The sequence below is a fragment of the Fringilla coelebs genome, assembly GCF_963513975.1.
Source record: "Fringilla coelebs genome assembly, chromosome: 4".
Classification (NCBI taxonomy): Eukaryota; Metazoa; Chordata; class Aves; order Passeriformes; family Fringillidae; genus Fringilla; species Fringilla coelebs.
Window position 1 is genome coordinate 16019016 of NC_140032.1, and position 17639 is coordinate 16036654.

Consider the following 17639-nt stretch of genomic DNA (forward strand, 5'->3'; position numbering starts at 1 on the left):
AAAGCCTATGTAAGTAACTTTATTGGAGAAGTTAATTGTTCCGGGTGCATGCCTAACATTTTTCATAACTGATTCTCAAATCCAAAACTATACATCACAAGTTGGACAAAAAATGAATAAAAATGAAAGCATCATAATTTATAAACACATTGCATCAGTAATAGTCAAACAAGCATAAGAGCATCTTGGACTGATAAGATTTATTCAGAAGATTCCCATTAATACTATGGGGATTTTATAACAGTAAAACTTCAAGCAGTAATGGTAGAATAATATTCCATAATAAACTACATCAGATGATGATAATTAATTTTGGAGTCTAAAATTGTTGCATTTCTATTCTTTGCCTTCTTATGTTAACAAAAACAATATTCAGAATCTGAAAAAAATTAATCTAAAAATGTAAACCTTGATTCATTTTGGCTTTCAAATAATTTGGGACTAAGTTAATATGACATATACAAAAACAGTTCTATCAGATATTTAAAGAATTTTGTGAAGTTTTAATTAGCTTGACAATTTTCAGCAGCTTGTCATCTAATACCATAGTGTAGTCCTCACTATTTCCCACTTCCCTGTAAGCTGCCTGAGTTTCTCTCACATCAGACAAGAGCCCACACTGTAGGTTGGCTTTTGCAACCAGTTAGGAGTTGTTGTGGTGGGTTATGTAAGGTGAACAAAGGACCTTGCCACATACTTAATTCCCCACTGTCTCTGACAACATTCTCAAGGCAGGCAAAAGTCAATTCTTCATGCCATGTTACCTGTGCTGTCTTACTCCAGCACAGGGATGCCTGAAAGAATCCCAGTAAGACAGTGAAGCTATTCCAGGCAGAGCCCACAGGGACATGGGGCAATTCACTCTTCTCAGACTGACTATTCCAGGCTTTCTTCAGACCTCTATTTAACTTCAGCTCAATTCAAATTCAAGTTTGGAGTTTTTCCCTACATGCATACAGCAGCTAACAATTTTACATGTTAAAAGAGGGAAAGAATTAGGGAAGCCACTGGTATATCATCAGATTATTCTGTCACTGTGGGAATGTGGGAGAAGAGAGGCAATTATTGCCTGTAGGAGTTTAATCTGTGCCTTGATCAACCTTTGCATTTGCCACTAACATTTCTGCCACCTCCAGGCTCGAGCAGCCAATGTCAAACACTACCTGCTGGAGGTATTTGAAGCAATGTGAACAGGGCTACTCTGAGCCTGAACTGCAAAAATAGTCTCAGTTTCACTAAGAGACCCTGTACTGATTATCATGGAAAGCATTTATTGTTATAAATATTGTGTTATTCAGAAAACAGAGCAGCAGCAATGACTTAAAATACTCTCGTCCTGCATTCTGGCATATGGACCATGTCAGTTTGACCTGCACACCTTCTGTGGGACACATTTGGAGCTAGATCAGGAAACTGATGCAGGCTGAATGAAATTAAAAAAATAAATTAAATACTAAAGCTAGATCAGGCCCAAAAATTCTCCTTTTGCCATATTTATAGCAAGGGTACATCCTGCATCAGAGCTAACTTTCAATACTCTTCAAAAAAAACAACCTTTCCTCAATTTTTCCTTTTTCTTTAAATTACTTTTCTATTCTGTGTATTGTATATGTAAGAAAGGTATTTTGAAAGTTTTCTGTTCTTTAAATATCTTTCCCTTTATTTTCTAAGAATGTTTTTCCTGTATAGGCAACTCCCAGGGATGAGTAAATTCAGACAGTTTCTGAGCTATCTTCTGCCCAGGTTAGATATCTCTGGAGATTTGGGGCTGTATATGTACTGCTCATTACAGTAGCCATGTAAATTCTGGTTTATAATCTCTGAAACATTTGTCTAATTCTCATGAAAGCACATGAAGACCAGCTACACCTTGTATGACAGACAAAGTGAAGCTTATCCTTTTATGATTAATCTTATTATCTCTAATAATGGCTTTAAAAGCTGCTGCACAAATAAAAGATATAATAATAAATTAACTCCATACAGCACACCTTAATCCCAGTTTAACACACCCTTCTAGCAGGAGAAGAAATCCTATTAATCTGTGAAAACTGTGATAGACAGAACAAGGTGTTGTTTTCATTCAAATCCTCCTCCTTTTCCACTCAAGACCTAAAGAGAAGACAGGCAAATCAGCAATGCACTAATCCACTGACACACCAAGCACTTCTGTGAAATGTTACCCCAAAACATGAACATTACATTTGCTGTGTGAAGTTGTCACAGACTTTTTGAGCATTGATGCCATGTCTGCACCCCCAGTGTCACTGTCTTACAGGTTTACCATAGCTAAAAGTATTTCTTTGGCTGTTCAGTCTGTGAAGCATGAATGGTTTATTGCTACCAACTGCATAATTTTGTGCACATTTATTCTGCAGATTAGTAAGCTTAAATTTAAATGAATCTTTGGGAGACTTTGATCTGGTTTTGATTTTGACCTAGCATTTTAATTTTCAGTCATGTCGTCTTATAACAGCAGGAAAATTATTGGCAAATTTCTATATTTTAGCATTTTATTTGAGTTTTATCATTGATAGAAATGATTGGAATTTCCCATAATTTCTCAAAAATGAAAAGTATTGAGATGTAATCTCTTTTTGAGAAAATTTGAAAGTTTTAAGATCACATTTCCATTTCTCGAAATCTTTTCATTGCATTCCTACTTTGTAACCTAAATTACCTAAAAATGACAACAAAGTTCCTTCTTAGCAGGAATGAAAGGGGACAAGTTACTCTCTTTTACATACAAACAAGTCAATTTCTTTTATATACAAACAAACAAACAAAAAATCCAGATCCAAATAAAACTCTCTCAGCTACAGTACTTAGAAACAACAAGTAATTTTGTCGGTTTTCCCCTGCCTCCCTCCAAGGAAACAGAGAGATCATTAATTCTACAGTCAGCAGCTGAAACCAGTTAGTCTGAATTCAGACCCTACTGATCACATCTCTTGTGCTCAGTAAACTCCAGACTACAAAAGATAGATCACTTTTTCCTTCTTAGTAGGACTCAGCAGTCAGGCCAGAACATAATTCCTCATACAAACATGCATTTTTAGTTTGACCATGCACCTCTGTGAGTATTTTGATCCAAAATGCATGGCCTTATAAAGAAGAGAAGACAGAACATAGAGTCAGTAATGAAAGCTATGTATTATTTTTACCAATATGACTTTATACATTCACATTTCAGTGCCATGGATTTAACCAGTCACACCTCACAACATTGCCGAATTACAAAACAGGAACAGTCCTCACTGGAATTTAATTTAAAAGAAGCATGGAAGAAGAAAAAAAAGGCTTTAGAAAATATTGATTGTCCTGGCCAAAATCATGAGTATCATGACTACAAATTGGAAAAAGCAGTCCTGCTTCTCTGAAACAGTTAAACACTAAACTGCTAATCTAGAGCCTTTACAGCACACTGTAGTCACTAGCTCTCAGAGTCAGATTAAGAATGATCCTAAGGACAGCCACACAAATTGTAGGATCTGTGATCATTCTGGGCTAATGGTGTAGAGAGGACAAGAAGAAAGAGAGGAAAGAAAAGCAAGAACATCCCTAATAAATAATATTCAGAAGGAATTGACCATGCAGTGTGTTGTCATGATGAATCAAACCCATCTAGCATATGGTCACTCTGCAGCTTTCTATAAAGATTTTTATGAGGAATGCATCTTTTGACTTGCAGTTTATTTGAGACAGTGCATTTCTGTGGATCCAATCTTGACATTGATTTCTCAGCAACCTATGTGATATGGAAAGCCACTTCAGCTACAGTATTGTAAAATGATATTTTGTCACATGGTATTTTACAAAATTCTCATGGAAGAATGTGTGAGAGCTCTTTAAAATGCAAGATTCACCACAGGGGAAACAGCAGTTAGCTCTGCAAAGGAAAGAATGTCACATGGCTGAACACATTCTCTCATTATTCCCAGAAGCTAAAAGAGTAGCTAGAGGCAGAAAACTGACAATAATTATATTGCCTGGAAACTGACAGCATACATAAATCTACTGTATTAAGCCTTTGCTCATTGATTTACTTTCCAAAGCTCATTTCAGCATTAGCCCAGAAGTAACACTGTGCAAGTCACTGCTCTTTCAGTTCAAGGGAAATTTGGGTAAATTTTTCTTCCACACACTGTGATAATTAACGTTTTGTATGGTTGTTCTCTCTATCTTGTGGCAACCTGAAATGCCATGATTTTTGACTGCAATTTTCCTCCTTAGTAGATTGTCAGTAATACATGACACAGAAAGAAGACATGCTTAAAGAAGAGTAATTCAGCCCTTGTTGAAATTGCTGTATTTACAGCAAAAGCCTGAAGTGATGGCAAGACAGCTATTCAGTCCTGAATGTCTGTTTATGTCAAATCAGAAGAGCACAGTGCAATCAATCTAGACCCGGGAGGACCTTTTACTGAACTAATTTTGACATAACACTGGAAAATCAAAAATAAAAGGTGTAACTAGGAAGAAAAAATAAAGGCTGGTGATGCTACATAAAAAGTGTTAACATGGTGCTGTCAGAATGGCTCAAAAATGTTCCTGAAATTACCTTAGAGGCCAGTAAATTTAAAGAAAATAACTTCCCTTTAGCACCCTGCACTATTGCTGCTCCTTCAGACACTTACTGTGGAACATCACTCACTGCTGGCTCCCCTGATGGAGCAGGGAAGCAGACAAGCCCAAGTGGCAGCCAAGGGGGAAAAAAAACCAAACAAGTTTTAAACTTCCCATGTTTATGAAATCAGCATTCCTATTTTGCTGCCATTGCTTGAGTAAACATCATACCTTTGGTTTAAACAGATGGACAAATCCAATTAGAAGTCTGAAAAGATGTTCTATCAAATCAACTTATTACTTATGATGATTCTATTATTCTCAGATTTTTGTACATATTTTCAGGCATTTACTTCTTTTTGGATGTCTAAGTATTAATATGGTACCATGTCACTTAAGGATATTTCAAATTCAGAAAGAATATTAAGAATATTGAGACTACTATAGCAACATCTACTGCATATAGTACATTACCAAGTAAAAAGTGCAATTTTTGGAGTGATGAGTATTTTTTCCTCTATAAGTTTTGGGCTATACTGTCTTCTTAAAATAATGTTAACAGGTTTGCATATGCCTGATTGCATAGGTATTTAGTGGTATTTAACCTCATAATCAAGATCAAAAAAAAATGAAGTAACTTCTGTACCAGATATTTTCATGGTTTTTTTCATTACTAGAAAGTGATAATAGCATTTTTTCTTGAATTAATTTACCCTATTAAACACTTTTAAAAACCCTTGCTTTTGCACCAATTAAGCTAACTTTTATAGACCATTCACTGATAGACTCTACTGTTTCAAAGTTTTCTAATATACTGTCAATTAAATATTTGGTTGGGTATTACATGCACATTGTCTACAGTTTGTGAGAAATAAGAAAGTGTCATAAATATTTTGGTTTACTTTTCTTAAAACAAGTTATCCTACTTAAGTATTTAAAGAATTTTTTTTCTCCTTATCCTATATGGAAAACCTTTAAAATTGATTGACTGGGGAAGAAGATTATTTTGGGTTGTGCATGTACAGACTCCTAGCAAAGCCAGTTGAACTCCTGCTTTCTAGCCCCATCAAATACAATGTCCAGACATGATCCTTGGCAACACACACCTCTCACTCTATAAGTACAGAAGTACTGTTCATATTTACATGAAGGGTAGTGGGGAAGAACTTAGGTGAAGAATCAGGATGCCCCTTGTTCCCCTCACTTGTTCTGTGACTATGTGCTAGACAGGCGCAGCCTTGTTCTGATTCTAAACAACCTCCTTCTCTTGTTGGCTGAATGGTGCCTATTAATGCTGGCTAAAACTCCCCCTTCCTCTTCCAATGCTTCTTGAAAATTAGTATAAATTAAATCTGTCTATAACAAGGAAAGAAAAAAAAACATTCCTTTCTTAAGAATACTGAAGAAAGATTCACAAGTGGAGAGGTGGAGGGTGAGGATAAATTCTCGTGGTGTTATATGTTTGAATCCTTTTTGTCTAGGGAGATTCTACAAGTTTTACTCCATTAATACCTTCTACTAGAAAAAGCCAGCCCCTAATACCCACTCTTATCCATTCTTTCCTCACTCATCCTTTAGTCAGGTTCCTTAGTCCTACCTCTACACAGTCAGAAAGAAAACAAATCAATGAGAAGACAAGTGGGTTTAGAATCAGTGAAATAAAAGCCCTATCCTATGAAAAGCTACAGCAAGCATCTACAATCTTCATTGGATTATGCTGACAGCACTGAACAGTAAATTATGTACACTCAGAGAATACAAGGAACCCCCTATGACCCTGCTGCCCCTTGAACAATGTAAGTGATGTTGAAAAAGGTTCACAGTTATAGAGGAAAAAGTTCACATAAACACTGGCAGGAGTACCAAGTATTGAAAAGGAATGAGGAGTGTTGGAACAGAAGTTGATAGATCTTCAAACAGAGATTATATAGCATTTTGCCACTGGGTGAATGTAAGAAAAATATTTGTTTTATCTGGTGTGACTAAATGATTTTCTTAAGTTGGTTGTAATTTTGCACAATACAGCTATGTTATGTAAACAAAAATGTTTATTCAGTGTTTTTGTTCTTCTGTTTTATACTTAGCAGATTGTAAACGCACATTATCTTAATATTTCATGCAATCCTTGCCAACATTCAGATAAAGAGTTCTTTTCAAAGACACAGTGGACTGGAAGGGAATTTGCATCCTATGTATTGACATTAATCAGTCTTCTTCCTATTCCATGAAGGGGGATGCCACATCCTAAATATGATTAGTCCTTTGAAATAAAAAAGAAAATAATTTTTTCAACTGCTTCTTAATCAGTAACTAACTCAAAAGACAAGTTTCAGCATTTCTTGGTAAAACAGATGGGATTTTTTCCATCTGTTTCTTATAGAAAATCAAATTTGGTTTAGTCATAATTAAATTTCCTACTAAATATTTACAGGTTTTACTGCATTTTCCCCATTTCCTTCTTTCTTAAGAAGGAAGAAAAAGGGGTACGCAAATATTTCCTCAGATGTACATTCTCACTGTTTCCTGCATTTTATATACATTTACACACCAAAAACATTATGTAGAAATAAAGGAAGAGGACAAGTTTTTTTCCATCTGCAAAACAACTTTGAAAGCTGTTTGAAAGTTTAATGTAATATGCATAAAAATAAAGTATCTTTTCTCCAATTTCACAAAGTGCACTTATAATCTATTTACTACTTTCAGTCAACTTGAATCTCCTCATTACAGACTTAGCTCTAAAAAAATAGGAAAAATTCATTCCATTAGTGCTAAAATAATCTAAACTGGCTAGTAATTTTGCCTTAAATCAACCCTTTCAGACATTACAAAGTATTAAATTACCTTTTCTTTTCCCTAAATGAGCTTTTAAAAAGGATCTGATCCTCCTCATGACTTTTCTTTCTCTCTTTCTTAAAACAGACTGCATTTTAATTCCTCTGAAAAGAGAACTTGCTTTGATAGATCAAGTTAACTAGTGAACATAATTGCAGAAAAGAGCTGTCCAAACCAGAATATCCATTGTGCATTTGAGATAAACAATCAAATCTTCAAAATAAAACTTGAAACTTTTTGTGTCAATTTGTGTGCATGGATTCATCTCCCTTTTGAAATCTTTCAGCACACATAGGATTCTGCTATTATGTTTAAATTATTTAGAGAATAGTTGATAATATGAAAATTAGTGATTTTAATTTTGTAATGATACCAGAACCACCATCTAAAGAATTTGATTAAATCTTTGTCAAACTCTTCTTTCTTAGGCTTGGACTTTTAGGAAACCTCTGCAGAAAGCTTCTTGCTTGGACTTTTGTATAGAAAACCAGTGAACCTTAAGTCGTGAATTATTGCTTTGAAATACAGTATATTCATCATACTGCATGTAAATTTGGTTCCCCCTTTCCCCCTGATTGTCCTTTGATTGCCTCCCTACATACTTTTACTGCCACAATATATAAATTCATGTCTTGTGTGGTTTTAATTGATAAATAAATACCTATAGAGTGACATATGATAATTAGCAGATTAAATCCATAGTTTCCTTATGCTACCTGGTGGATTCTGGCCATGGCTGGGAGACTGGAACTAGATGCTCTTTAAGGTTTCTTCCAACCCAAATCATTGTACTGAAAGCTCATTTATTCACCAGTAACAGGCATCCCTAGAGAAATCCTGTGGGTTATGGCTCTAGAAGGTAAGGGGAGGCCAAGAAAGCTGGTCAGTATTGAAGCATCACTTCCAGTATATTCCAGTGAGCAAGAAATCAAGAAAAGTGGGCAGGAGATCTGCATGGATGAGCAGGAAGCTTCTAGCAAATCTCAAACAGAAGAAAGAAACTTCTGGGATGTGCAAAAAGGGACAGGCCAAATGGGAGAACTACAGGAACTTTGTATGCAGGGATCCGATGAGGAAGGCCCACTTGGAATTGAGATTGGCAAGGGATATCAAGAAAGACTTCTACCAGCACATCACCAGCAAAAGGAAGACTAGGGAAAATATGGGGCTGATGTGAAATCAGATGGGTGTCCTGGTGATGAAACACACAGAGAAGGTGGAGTTACTGAATGCCTTCTTTGCCTCAGTCTTTACTGCTGAGGCTGGCCCTCAGGAGTCCTGTCTTGGTAAGAGAGGAATGCTGGAGAAAGAAAGACTTCCCTTTAGTCATGGAGAGTTGGATTAGAGATCAGCTACACCGATTTAACACCCATAAATCCATGGGCCCTGATGGGATGCCCCCATGGATGCTGATGAAGATGGCAGATGATGTTAAGACACTCTCCATCATCTTTGAAAAATCGTGAGAATGGCAGAAGTATCTGATGACTGGAGGAATGCCAATGTTACTCCCATCTTCAAAAGGAAAAGGAGGACCTGGAAAACTACCATGCAGTAAGCCTTACCTCCATCCCAAAGAATACAGGCTTAGAGGGCAATATAATGCTCACAGAATAGGCTGTGGTTTACATTTACCTTTGTCTGACAAGGCTGTGCATGGTTGGGGCAAGAAAACGCTGCTGCCTTTCTCTCAGGGTATTAATAATAGGAGGGATGGTTAAAAAACCAAAGTAACGGAGCAGCGCCTGGCTTTAAGGACTAGAGACAGGGAACTTAGATACACTTCAACTGTGATAGAAGTGGAACAGTTCTCTTCATGACTGTAAACCATCATTCAAAACATCAGCAACAGCAGAAATATTTCATGGAGAAATGCAAGTAAATAATGGATTTTCCTAACTACTGAAGTTCTTTTTTTTTTTTTCTGAATCCTATCTCGTGACCTTAGAAAAACCAGTGTCCTTGTTGAACCAAAGACATTCTACCCTAATACAGTACTGCTGCTTACTCCAGGGGCAGACACACTGCTAGAATCGGATACTGCATGACCAGCAATAACCTACTGCAGCAAAAGGAATAACACAGACATTTCTTAGAGCAGTGGTCTATGAGTTCTCCCACGGATATCTTCAACATACCAGCTGTCTGTGCTCTCAGCCCTGAAGTGTCTGCCCACACACCAATGGCTACTCCCCCCCATTCTTGGACACAGAGCAGGTTTCCTTTTAAAAAAGAAAAACAGTACTGATTGCACATCAGACATGATGCTTCATCACATTAGAATTTCTGTTTCCCTCTCCTCAGCAGAGAGAGCCAGAAACACATTTCCAAGCTGATGGTTCCCCCTCCCTGTGCAGCTTTGCCCAGCACTCCACAAGGGAAGAATGAAACCACAGGAAGGAAGACACTACAGAGACAGCATTGAAGAGATACCTGAAATCCACTGATCATAGGGTTTGTAGTGGCTGAGCAGAATCATTGGGTTTGTAGCGGCTGAGCAGAATCAGCAAGAAGAACCTCAAGTAGTTTAAAGACTGAAAAGACACTAATTACAGAATAATTGCAGTTTCTCAAGAGCCAGAGCGGGTTCATAGCTGTGTCTCCTGCCTTAGCTCAGAGTTAATCTCTGTCTGTTTGAGTTGACAGTCTACAGTTATGATGTGCTCCCCTCTATGTGGTACTTATTTTTAACCTGTGCTTTTCATATCTGCACTTTTTTTTCCTTCAGAGGAAGTGAAAAAAAAGTGAACCGTTCCTATATAAACAGTTTGCAATTAAATTGGTAGTGTGAGTGGGAATTCCCCACTTTCAAGTTAAAATCTGAAAAAAAATTCAGCGATGCCAATTTATTTTGTTTTTTTTTTCCTCTGTAATGTGTGTCTAACACACTACATTTTTAGTCCTTGCTGCAGCCAGCCACAAATCATGTGGCTGACAGTTAAATGGCCACTCTGAAGATGTTGTCTGATGTTGCTGAGGCCTTGGTATGCCCCGGGATGTAGGTCACTGTTAGTGCACAGCCTTTCTCATATTCTTTGCTCCCATGATGCATTTATATGATGGTGCTTTAATGTGACACTCTTTCAAAATAGAAGTCGAGAGATGTAAAATATGTTTCCTACATAAATTATTTTTAATCTGTAATTTCCATGACTTGACATCTGCCATCAAATGAATATATCTTGTTGCTTTATTCTCAAGAGAAAGGCAGATTGTTGCTATCTCTACTGCCAGCACTCATCTCATCATCTTTAAACAGCCTTATTCCTGGTTTCCAGAGGTGCAAAAGAGACTCGTAAGGAGCAGAGTGTTGTGGGGGTTTTACATAAAAAACATTGGAATGAAGAAAGCTCCTAGGATTAGCAAGGCTTGCCCCTCATGTCACACATGGTCACATCACAAAATACGTACAAATGTAACAAGCTCCACCTAGTAGACGGGACAGTATTTTAGCTCTCCGATCCCAATTGAAAAGCTGATCCAAAACCTCACAGATCTAATGACTGGAACCTTATTCTAATTTCTAGGTTGACCCTGCCTGTTTAGTAGTGAGATAAAAATGCAAAAAAAGAAAAAAATTCGTGTATTACACCACAGCCAAAGGCCTTCTGTCTTGGCATTCTGTTTCCAACCATGAGCAGTATAGGCCACTTTGAGAAAGAATTTTAGAATCAAGCACTAGAGGAGCAAGAAAGAGATGAAGTTGTGTCACAAACAAGCATGCTAATTGAGACGCTAAATTCCAACTGCAGCCAAACTAAAAATTAACTGAATATGCATATTTTCTTTGGTCCTATTCCTTTCTGAACACTCTGAGCCTCTGAGAGGCATTTCAGATAAGATTACAGGTGATTTGTGATCAATTTTTTTTTAAACTGTTTTTACGTAGAGTAAATAGCTCAGGCTGAACCTTGGCCTATGATGCCTGCACTTTTGCCATATCTGGGTTAATCTACAACTAGTCTGTATTCCAGTTGGAAACATCTGGCTTGACTGGGTGACAATGGATGTCACTAAACCATGTTCAGGGTCTGACTTTGTACAGGTAGAAGCGTATGGTTTTGAAGGTGTTTGACTTTGGCATGCCTAAAGTTAGTGCCACTGGCTAAAAAGAATCACAGATGGGACTTTAACAATTAGAATCTGATTCAAAACTTGTAGGATCAACTTTTTCTACCTTACACCTGTTTACTTGACAAAAAACATCCGATTAGCCAAAACACAAGTGAAATGTTTCATTTATCAATGCTTATTTTTCAGTGACTGGAAGACAAGTTGGCTTTTGAATACTGGCTCCGAAGAGCTCCATAGATGGGGCTCTTGACAGGGTAAGATCGATTGTGAGTAGCAACATAACTGGACATTTTGTAGTTTCATTTTCACTTCACTTGCCATGAAACATATTATAACTTCAGGTTATTCAGTTAGAAGCACTGAGAACTCTAAATGCCAGTTTCATGACCAATGCAAGCACTGAAGCATTGATAGCTACATTCAGTCTTACCCATGTGATATTTCATACTGGTTATGACAAGTTATCTGAATGTCTTCCAAAAACCGGAAAGAACTGAAAGAAGACTGAACTTCATCTCTTACACTCCTTAAAATAAAACATCCCAAACTTGGGCATTATCTTCTCTGTCAATTATATTAAGGGAGACTTTTAGTAATTGTAACTTCTTGGAGTGAGAAGATGCTGACAGTGAAAAGAACCACATTTTTAATTTCTGCAGTGGTGTTCCAAGTGTTCCATCTCCTGGTGCAAGCAGAAGGATTTAGAATGCAAACCTCTTTGTTTCCCTAGGTTTGGTAAAACCACATAATATATTTTAATCCAAATCACAACTTATGCCACCAATAAATACTTGATAGTTTTTTAATATTACTTTTGTATGGTTGGAGAAGGCTCCCATCAGAAGAGTGGGCTGTTCTGGAAAACAGACAGTGTAATTCATGACACTGTGGGAGGCCTGCATTACCACAAGGAGAATCATAGAATGGTCAGGATTAGAAGGGACTTTTAAGACCACAAAGTTCTAACCCCCTGCCATGGGCAGGGACACCTTCCTCTAGACCAAGCAGATCAGAGCTTCATCCAATCTGGCCTTGAATGTTCCAAGGATGGGGCACCCACAGATACTCTGGGTGACCTGTTTCTGTACTTCAGCAGCCTCATCCTAAAGAATTTCTATTAATACCAAAACCTACTCTTAAAGTTTGAAACCATTCCCCCTTTTGTAAACAGTCTCTATGCACCTTTTTTGTAGACTCCCTTTAGGTGCCAGAAGGGCACAATTAGCTCAAAAAAGCCTTCTCTTTTCCCTCTGGATGTGACCATACAACCACTTTCTTATCCACTTAAAACTCTTGCAGAGGGTTTTTCCGTGAGGGTAGCAATACAGGATAACCTTGTTTGTTCAGGAAATACTAATCAAGAGTTAAAATTTCATCTTTTCTGCTGGAACAGGTGCGCTTTTTCTATCACCGGGCTAGTAATTTCAACTGTGTTGGACATGGACCAAGTTAGTTGATATTTTTAATGACTGCATAAAGAATATGTGGAGTCTTGGTTCCCTGAACACAGAAAGAATCAAGAAAAAGAAGAAAATACTTTGCTAAAATTCATGCTTATTTTAGCTAATTCTTAACTCAAATTCACCTCTCTCAAGTGTTTTTTCCCCTCTTGGACATATATCCATGATTTCCTTCTTTACCTAGAACATTGATCCTTCAGTATGATGTTGGTATCTTCACACAAAACCCTGCAAACTAGTGCTAGTACAACCTTAGGTTTGTTTTCTTATTCAACATGAAAACAGGGGCATTGCACAGCTCCAATTCTTGCCATATACTGGTATTCTGGGCTTGTATTCTTACCTTCAGTTTGAAGAGTAACCCCTTCTTTTTCATGTCCATGTTGGTTCTTATTTCACTCATCCATTTTATCCCAGTCTTCAGTATCACCATCATGCTCCAGTGCTGTTCCCACTTGTTCTCCATCAGAACAGACTGTGCTCTAAAGCTCTAACATAACTTCACCCACATCAGAGACCCTCTCTTGTTAACACTTCCACTTTGCTCAGCAGTCCAAAGAAACCTATAATCACAGTGGCTGGAATCATGCCTCACATAAAGTGGTTTTGATTGAGATCTCAAAAAAATGAATAGAACAATGAATAATAAGTTTAACAATGAGTAAGTGGAACAAAACTACTTAAGATCAATCCTTTTTTCCTGGTGAACTTCAAAATTACCCTGTAAATGCCACCCTCAGCGAAAAAGTATTATAGGAAAAAAACCATAACATTAGGAATTTTCTTAATTATGACATGTTCAGCTGCAGTCAGAGTCTCTGCATGAAATCCACATAATGCAGTCATGCACAAAGGAGTTGCTCTGTCTTCATCGGTTCCCTGTTGACTATAGTTAAGGTGAAATTAATGCATTAAATGGAATGTAACTCACATTTGCTACAGCTTTTAGAAGTCTTAATACTGAAGGTATTTACCCAAGAAATTCTATTGTAGCAGATGTATGTAACAGCGCATGCATCTAATATCTTTTTCTGAAAAGAAAATATTGACTTTAACCCATTTAACAATTGTGAAACAGAAGTTAGACAAACCAGAGGTGTCTCTCCTTATCTGAAATCCACTGGTTTTGGCAAGTAAAAGTAAAAGCCCAAGAGTTAAGTTGAAAATGTTAATTTGAAAACTCAGTCTGCACTGGAAATAACCAGTGGACAGTTTAAGTGACGATTCCTGTTTTGTTCCAATTTTAAACAGTCTTTCAAAAGGTATCAGATCCTCATGAAAAAGTTAACTATTACATTGTCTGAAAATTCAACTCTTGCTCTCTACTGTTATCCACCTCTGTTACTTTGAATACACCTATTACTTTAGCTCTGGTGTACCAGGGGCTGCAGAAGCCACATGCCTGAGCACACTGCAATGCTGCCCAGGCGTCTCCTGTACCCAGTGCCCAGCAAGGAGCCCACAGCTGGGAAATTGCCCTTGCCCCTTCAAACAGTATTTCATACCATCTTCTGTCTATACAGGCAAACACCACTTGGCCCTTCCTAATAACCACCAAGATAAAATGTTTAAGTGCATACATGACTGTGTGCCAGCTAAACAGCCCCTACATCATTAATAACCTATCCTCCCCACTCCATTTATGCTGATCATGATGTCCATGTCTTTATCTACAGCACTCAAGACATGTATATGCTAAGCATGACTTATGCCCTTCTGCTCTACCCAGAAGGGTGAAGACAAACCCCCTCTGCAGCAGGGACATGGTGTGTGGCTGTGATCCCATCAGATGAGCCTTCAACCCACCCTCAGCGAGGTGGTGAGAGCAGGGGCACCAGGGCACAGAGCAGCAGGAAAGCCAGCAGGCAAAGTGGAGGAGAAAACCATTAGAAGCACAGAACCTCAACCTCCTACACTGCCTGACACCTCTCAGAGCAAATTTGGTCTGAGAGACTACTCCACAGGGGAAAAACAAGGGAAGCTGAGACTGGGGAAGGGGGAGGATACATGTTTTTACACATTTGTGTGGCATCATATTGCTAATAGCATGGTTTCCTACATGCTAACTATACAGATGGTGTAAAGGCTTGCAGGGTAACACTTTGGTAGAGGAGAGACCTGAATTTGCAAACAGGAAGTTTTTGGGGGGGCTGTAAGAAAAAAAAATATGCTATCCACAAAATTTAGTCATGTTAAAGCTATTTATCAAGTAATGTGGATAAAGTAGGTCATTAACCCCTGCTGTATAATGGACTGATTTTTTTAATTAGTGCAACCATGTGGGCATGAGGCACTTAGAGCATACATAGCTATGCCCTGCTGCCCAGGGTATGATTCACAGATTTTGAAAACTAGAAAGTAGCAGTTTAGGAGCCTGGTCATTGTTCTAATGGAGGGTGGAAAACAATCTGGACATCTGACCATATGGATATTGAGGATTTCAACAACTGGAAAAAAATATCTTCCTGGGACCCCAAGAAACCCTTTTCTTTCAGGTGATATTTGTGTATGGTCTTAAATAAAAAAAGCTAAACAACATACTAACTCATATTAATCATCCAGAATTTACTATGAGGCCCATTTCTTTTATTATCTCAGCCCTGTCTCACTGAGATGTAAGGATACATTGACAGAAAGAGTAACTGGTTTGTTCAAAATTAAAATCAACAAGGTATCTTTAAATTCCAGATGTGATAATCATGAAAAATTAACGCCTGTTGTACTGGAGAGAAAATATCTCTACATAACACCAGATACAGGTGAGTGATGTCCAAACTACCAGGCTGAGGCAGTCTTTGACACAGCACTTCTTTTGCAAATCACCAAATATGACTGGTGGTAACTGCTGCTTGTGGTCACAATTTTACATTAAGTTCAATGAACAAAAGAGCTATTTTAAGTTCTGATTATTGCACCCATTGAGATAACTGTGTTTTATTCATATGTTCTGATGCATCAATATATCTCAACACACTATAAAATGGTCTCATATTAATTTGAGACATGAGGCACAGGTGCAGAGTCTTCCACCAGACAAGTAGCCAAAGCAGGAGCAGAAACCAGGGGCTTCAATCTTAAAGCGTTACTATGCCTTACATTTTTAAGAACATCCTAATATGTACTTAGAAAGTGCTTAAGAGGAAGCTCATACAAAGAAAATACTAAGAATAGTGGTATAGTCCATATCTACAGAAGGCACTGGATAATGAATATTAAACTATAGAAATCACTGTGTGGCTTGCTACTTTTTGTTCCCTCCTAAATAGCTTTTTAAAAAATATTATACATTCCTTCATTTCACAGGCAAAGAAGTTAAAACTTTAATACTCAAAACCCCATAGTAATTAATTTTTATGTCTCCAAATTCCACCTCTTTGTTAATACCAGTCCAGTCTGAACACTTACTGGCTTTACTGTCTTTTTTGCTTGGGTTAGGAATTTCTTATACTCTAATGTGCAGTGCAGCAGTTAAATAACCTGTTTCTATTCATACCACGTCCAATCCCTTAAAGCTGTGTTGCAGAATATTGATTGTCATTCCACTTGCTGATAGCATGCCAACAGCAATGGTACACCCTGATGTGGGACTCCCTTCACAGCCTTGGCTTCTTTTTTTGTTGTTGTTGGGGTTTTTTTGTGCATGTGTGTGTGTCTGTGTATTGGTAGTGGTGGTGTTTGTTGGGGTTTGTTACTGTTTTGGTGTGCTCTACTTGAAGCTGATGGACTGGTTTCTAAAACTGGTATACAGAGTAGGCTGCATGTCCTTGGCATAGGAAAGGCCAGAAAGGTGAAAGTGGGCAATAAAGCAAAAAAGGGGATAAGCCTCTCAGCAGAGGCTGTGGCATGGTTAAAATCCTCCCTGATAAAAAGATATTCCTTAGCAGAAATCTCCCCAATCCGGTGGAAGTCTCTGCCCTCTACTGGCATTCCTGAGGATCAGCCTTGCTCAGCCGTGGGAGGCTGTGATCAGACCCCGAGAGCCCCCACGGACCCTGCTGAGACTGGCCGTATTTATAGAGCAAATCCTTCAGAACATGGTGTTTCAGGAAGTGCAAGAATAACAGAGATCTAAATCTCAAGTGACATTTGCTATTGACTTCTGCAATGCCTTTCAGATGTCTGCCTACTTCTCACCTTGTTCAACACTGCAAGGGTTAGTCTGAAGCATCTCCACATGCTATTACAGTCCCCATCTGTTTTCTTCCAGTGAGCCAATACAAGGAAGAAGAAAGATACTAAATGTTACTTCTTGTTGTGGTAGTAATTTTCATTCCACTATTAAAAACAAAAAACAAGTAACAACACATTTGTTTAGCATGTTTCAACAAAATATTTCAAAGTGCAATTTTGGGTTACAATAGAACTGGACATGCTGAATGACTCCACTACTATTGTATTTGAAAACTTTTCTGTTTTCCTTAGAAGCAGGGCATGATCATAAATGTTTATTTTGTGGCAATTTTTACTACTACTACTACTAATAGGTAGAAAACTTTTTCTCATGAAAATATAACTAAACAAATTAAACCTGTTGGTAAAATATGTGAATTTCACTTCCCAGTGAATTCTGAAAGCATTTTGGACTCAGTCCTGCAATGATCAAAAGGTTCTGCAAGGGGCCTGGAATGAGTCAGGGTCTGCAGAACAGCAGCCACAGTCCACAGAGCAGCTCAGGTTCCCACCCACTTCACACTTGGAATGTCA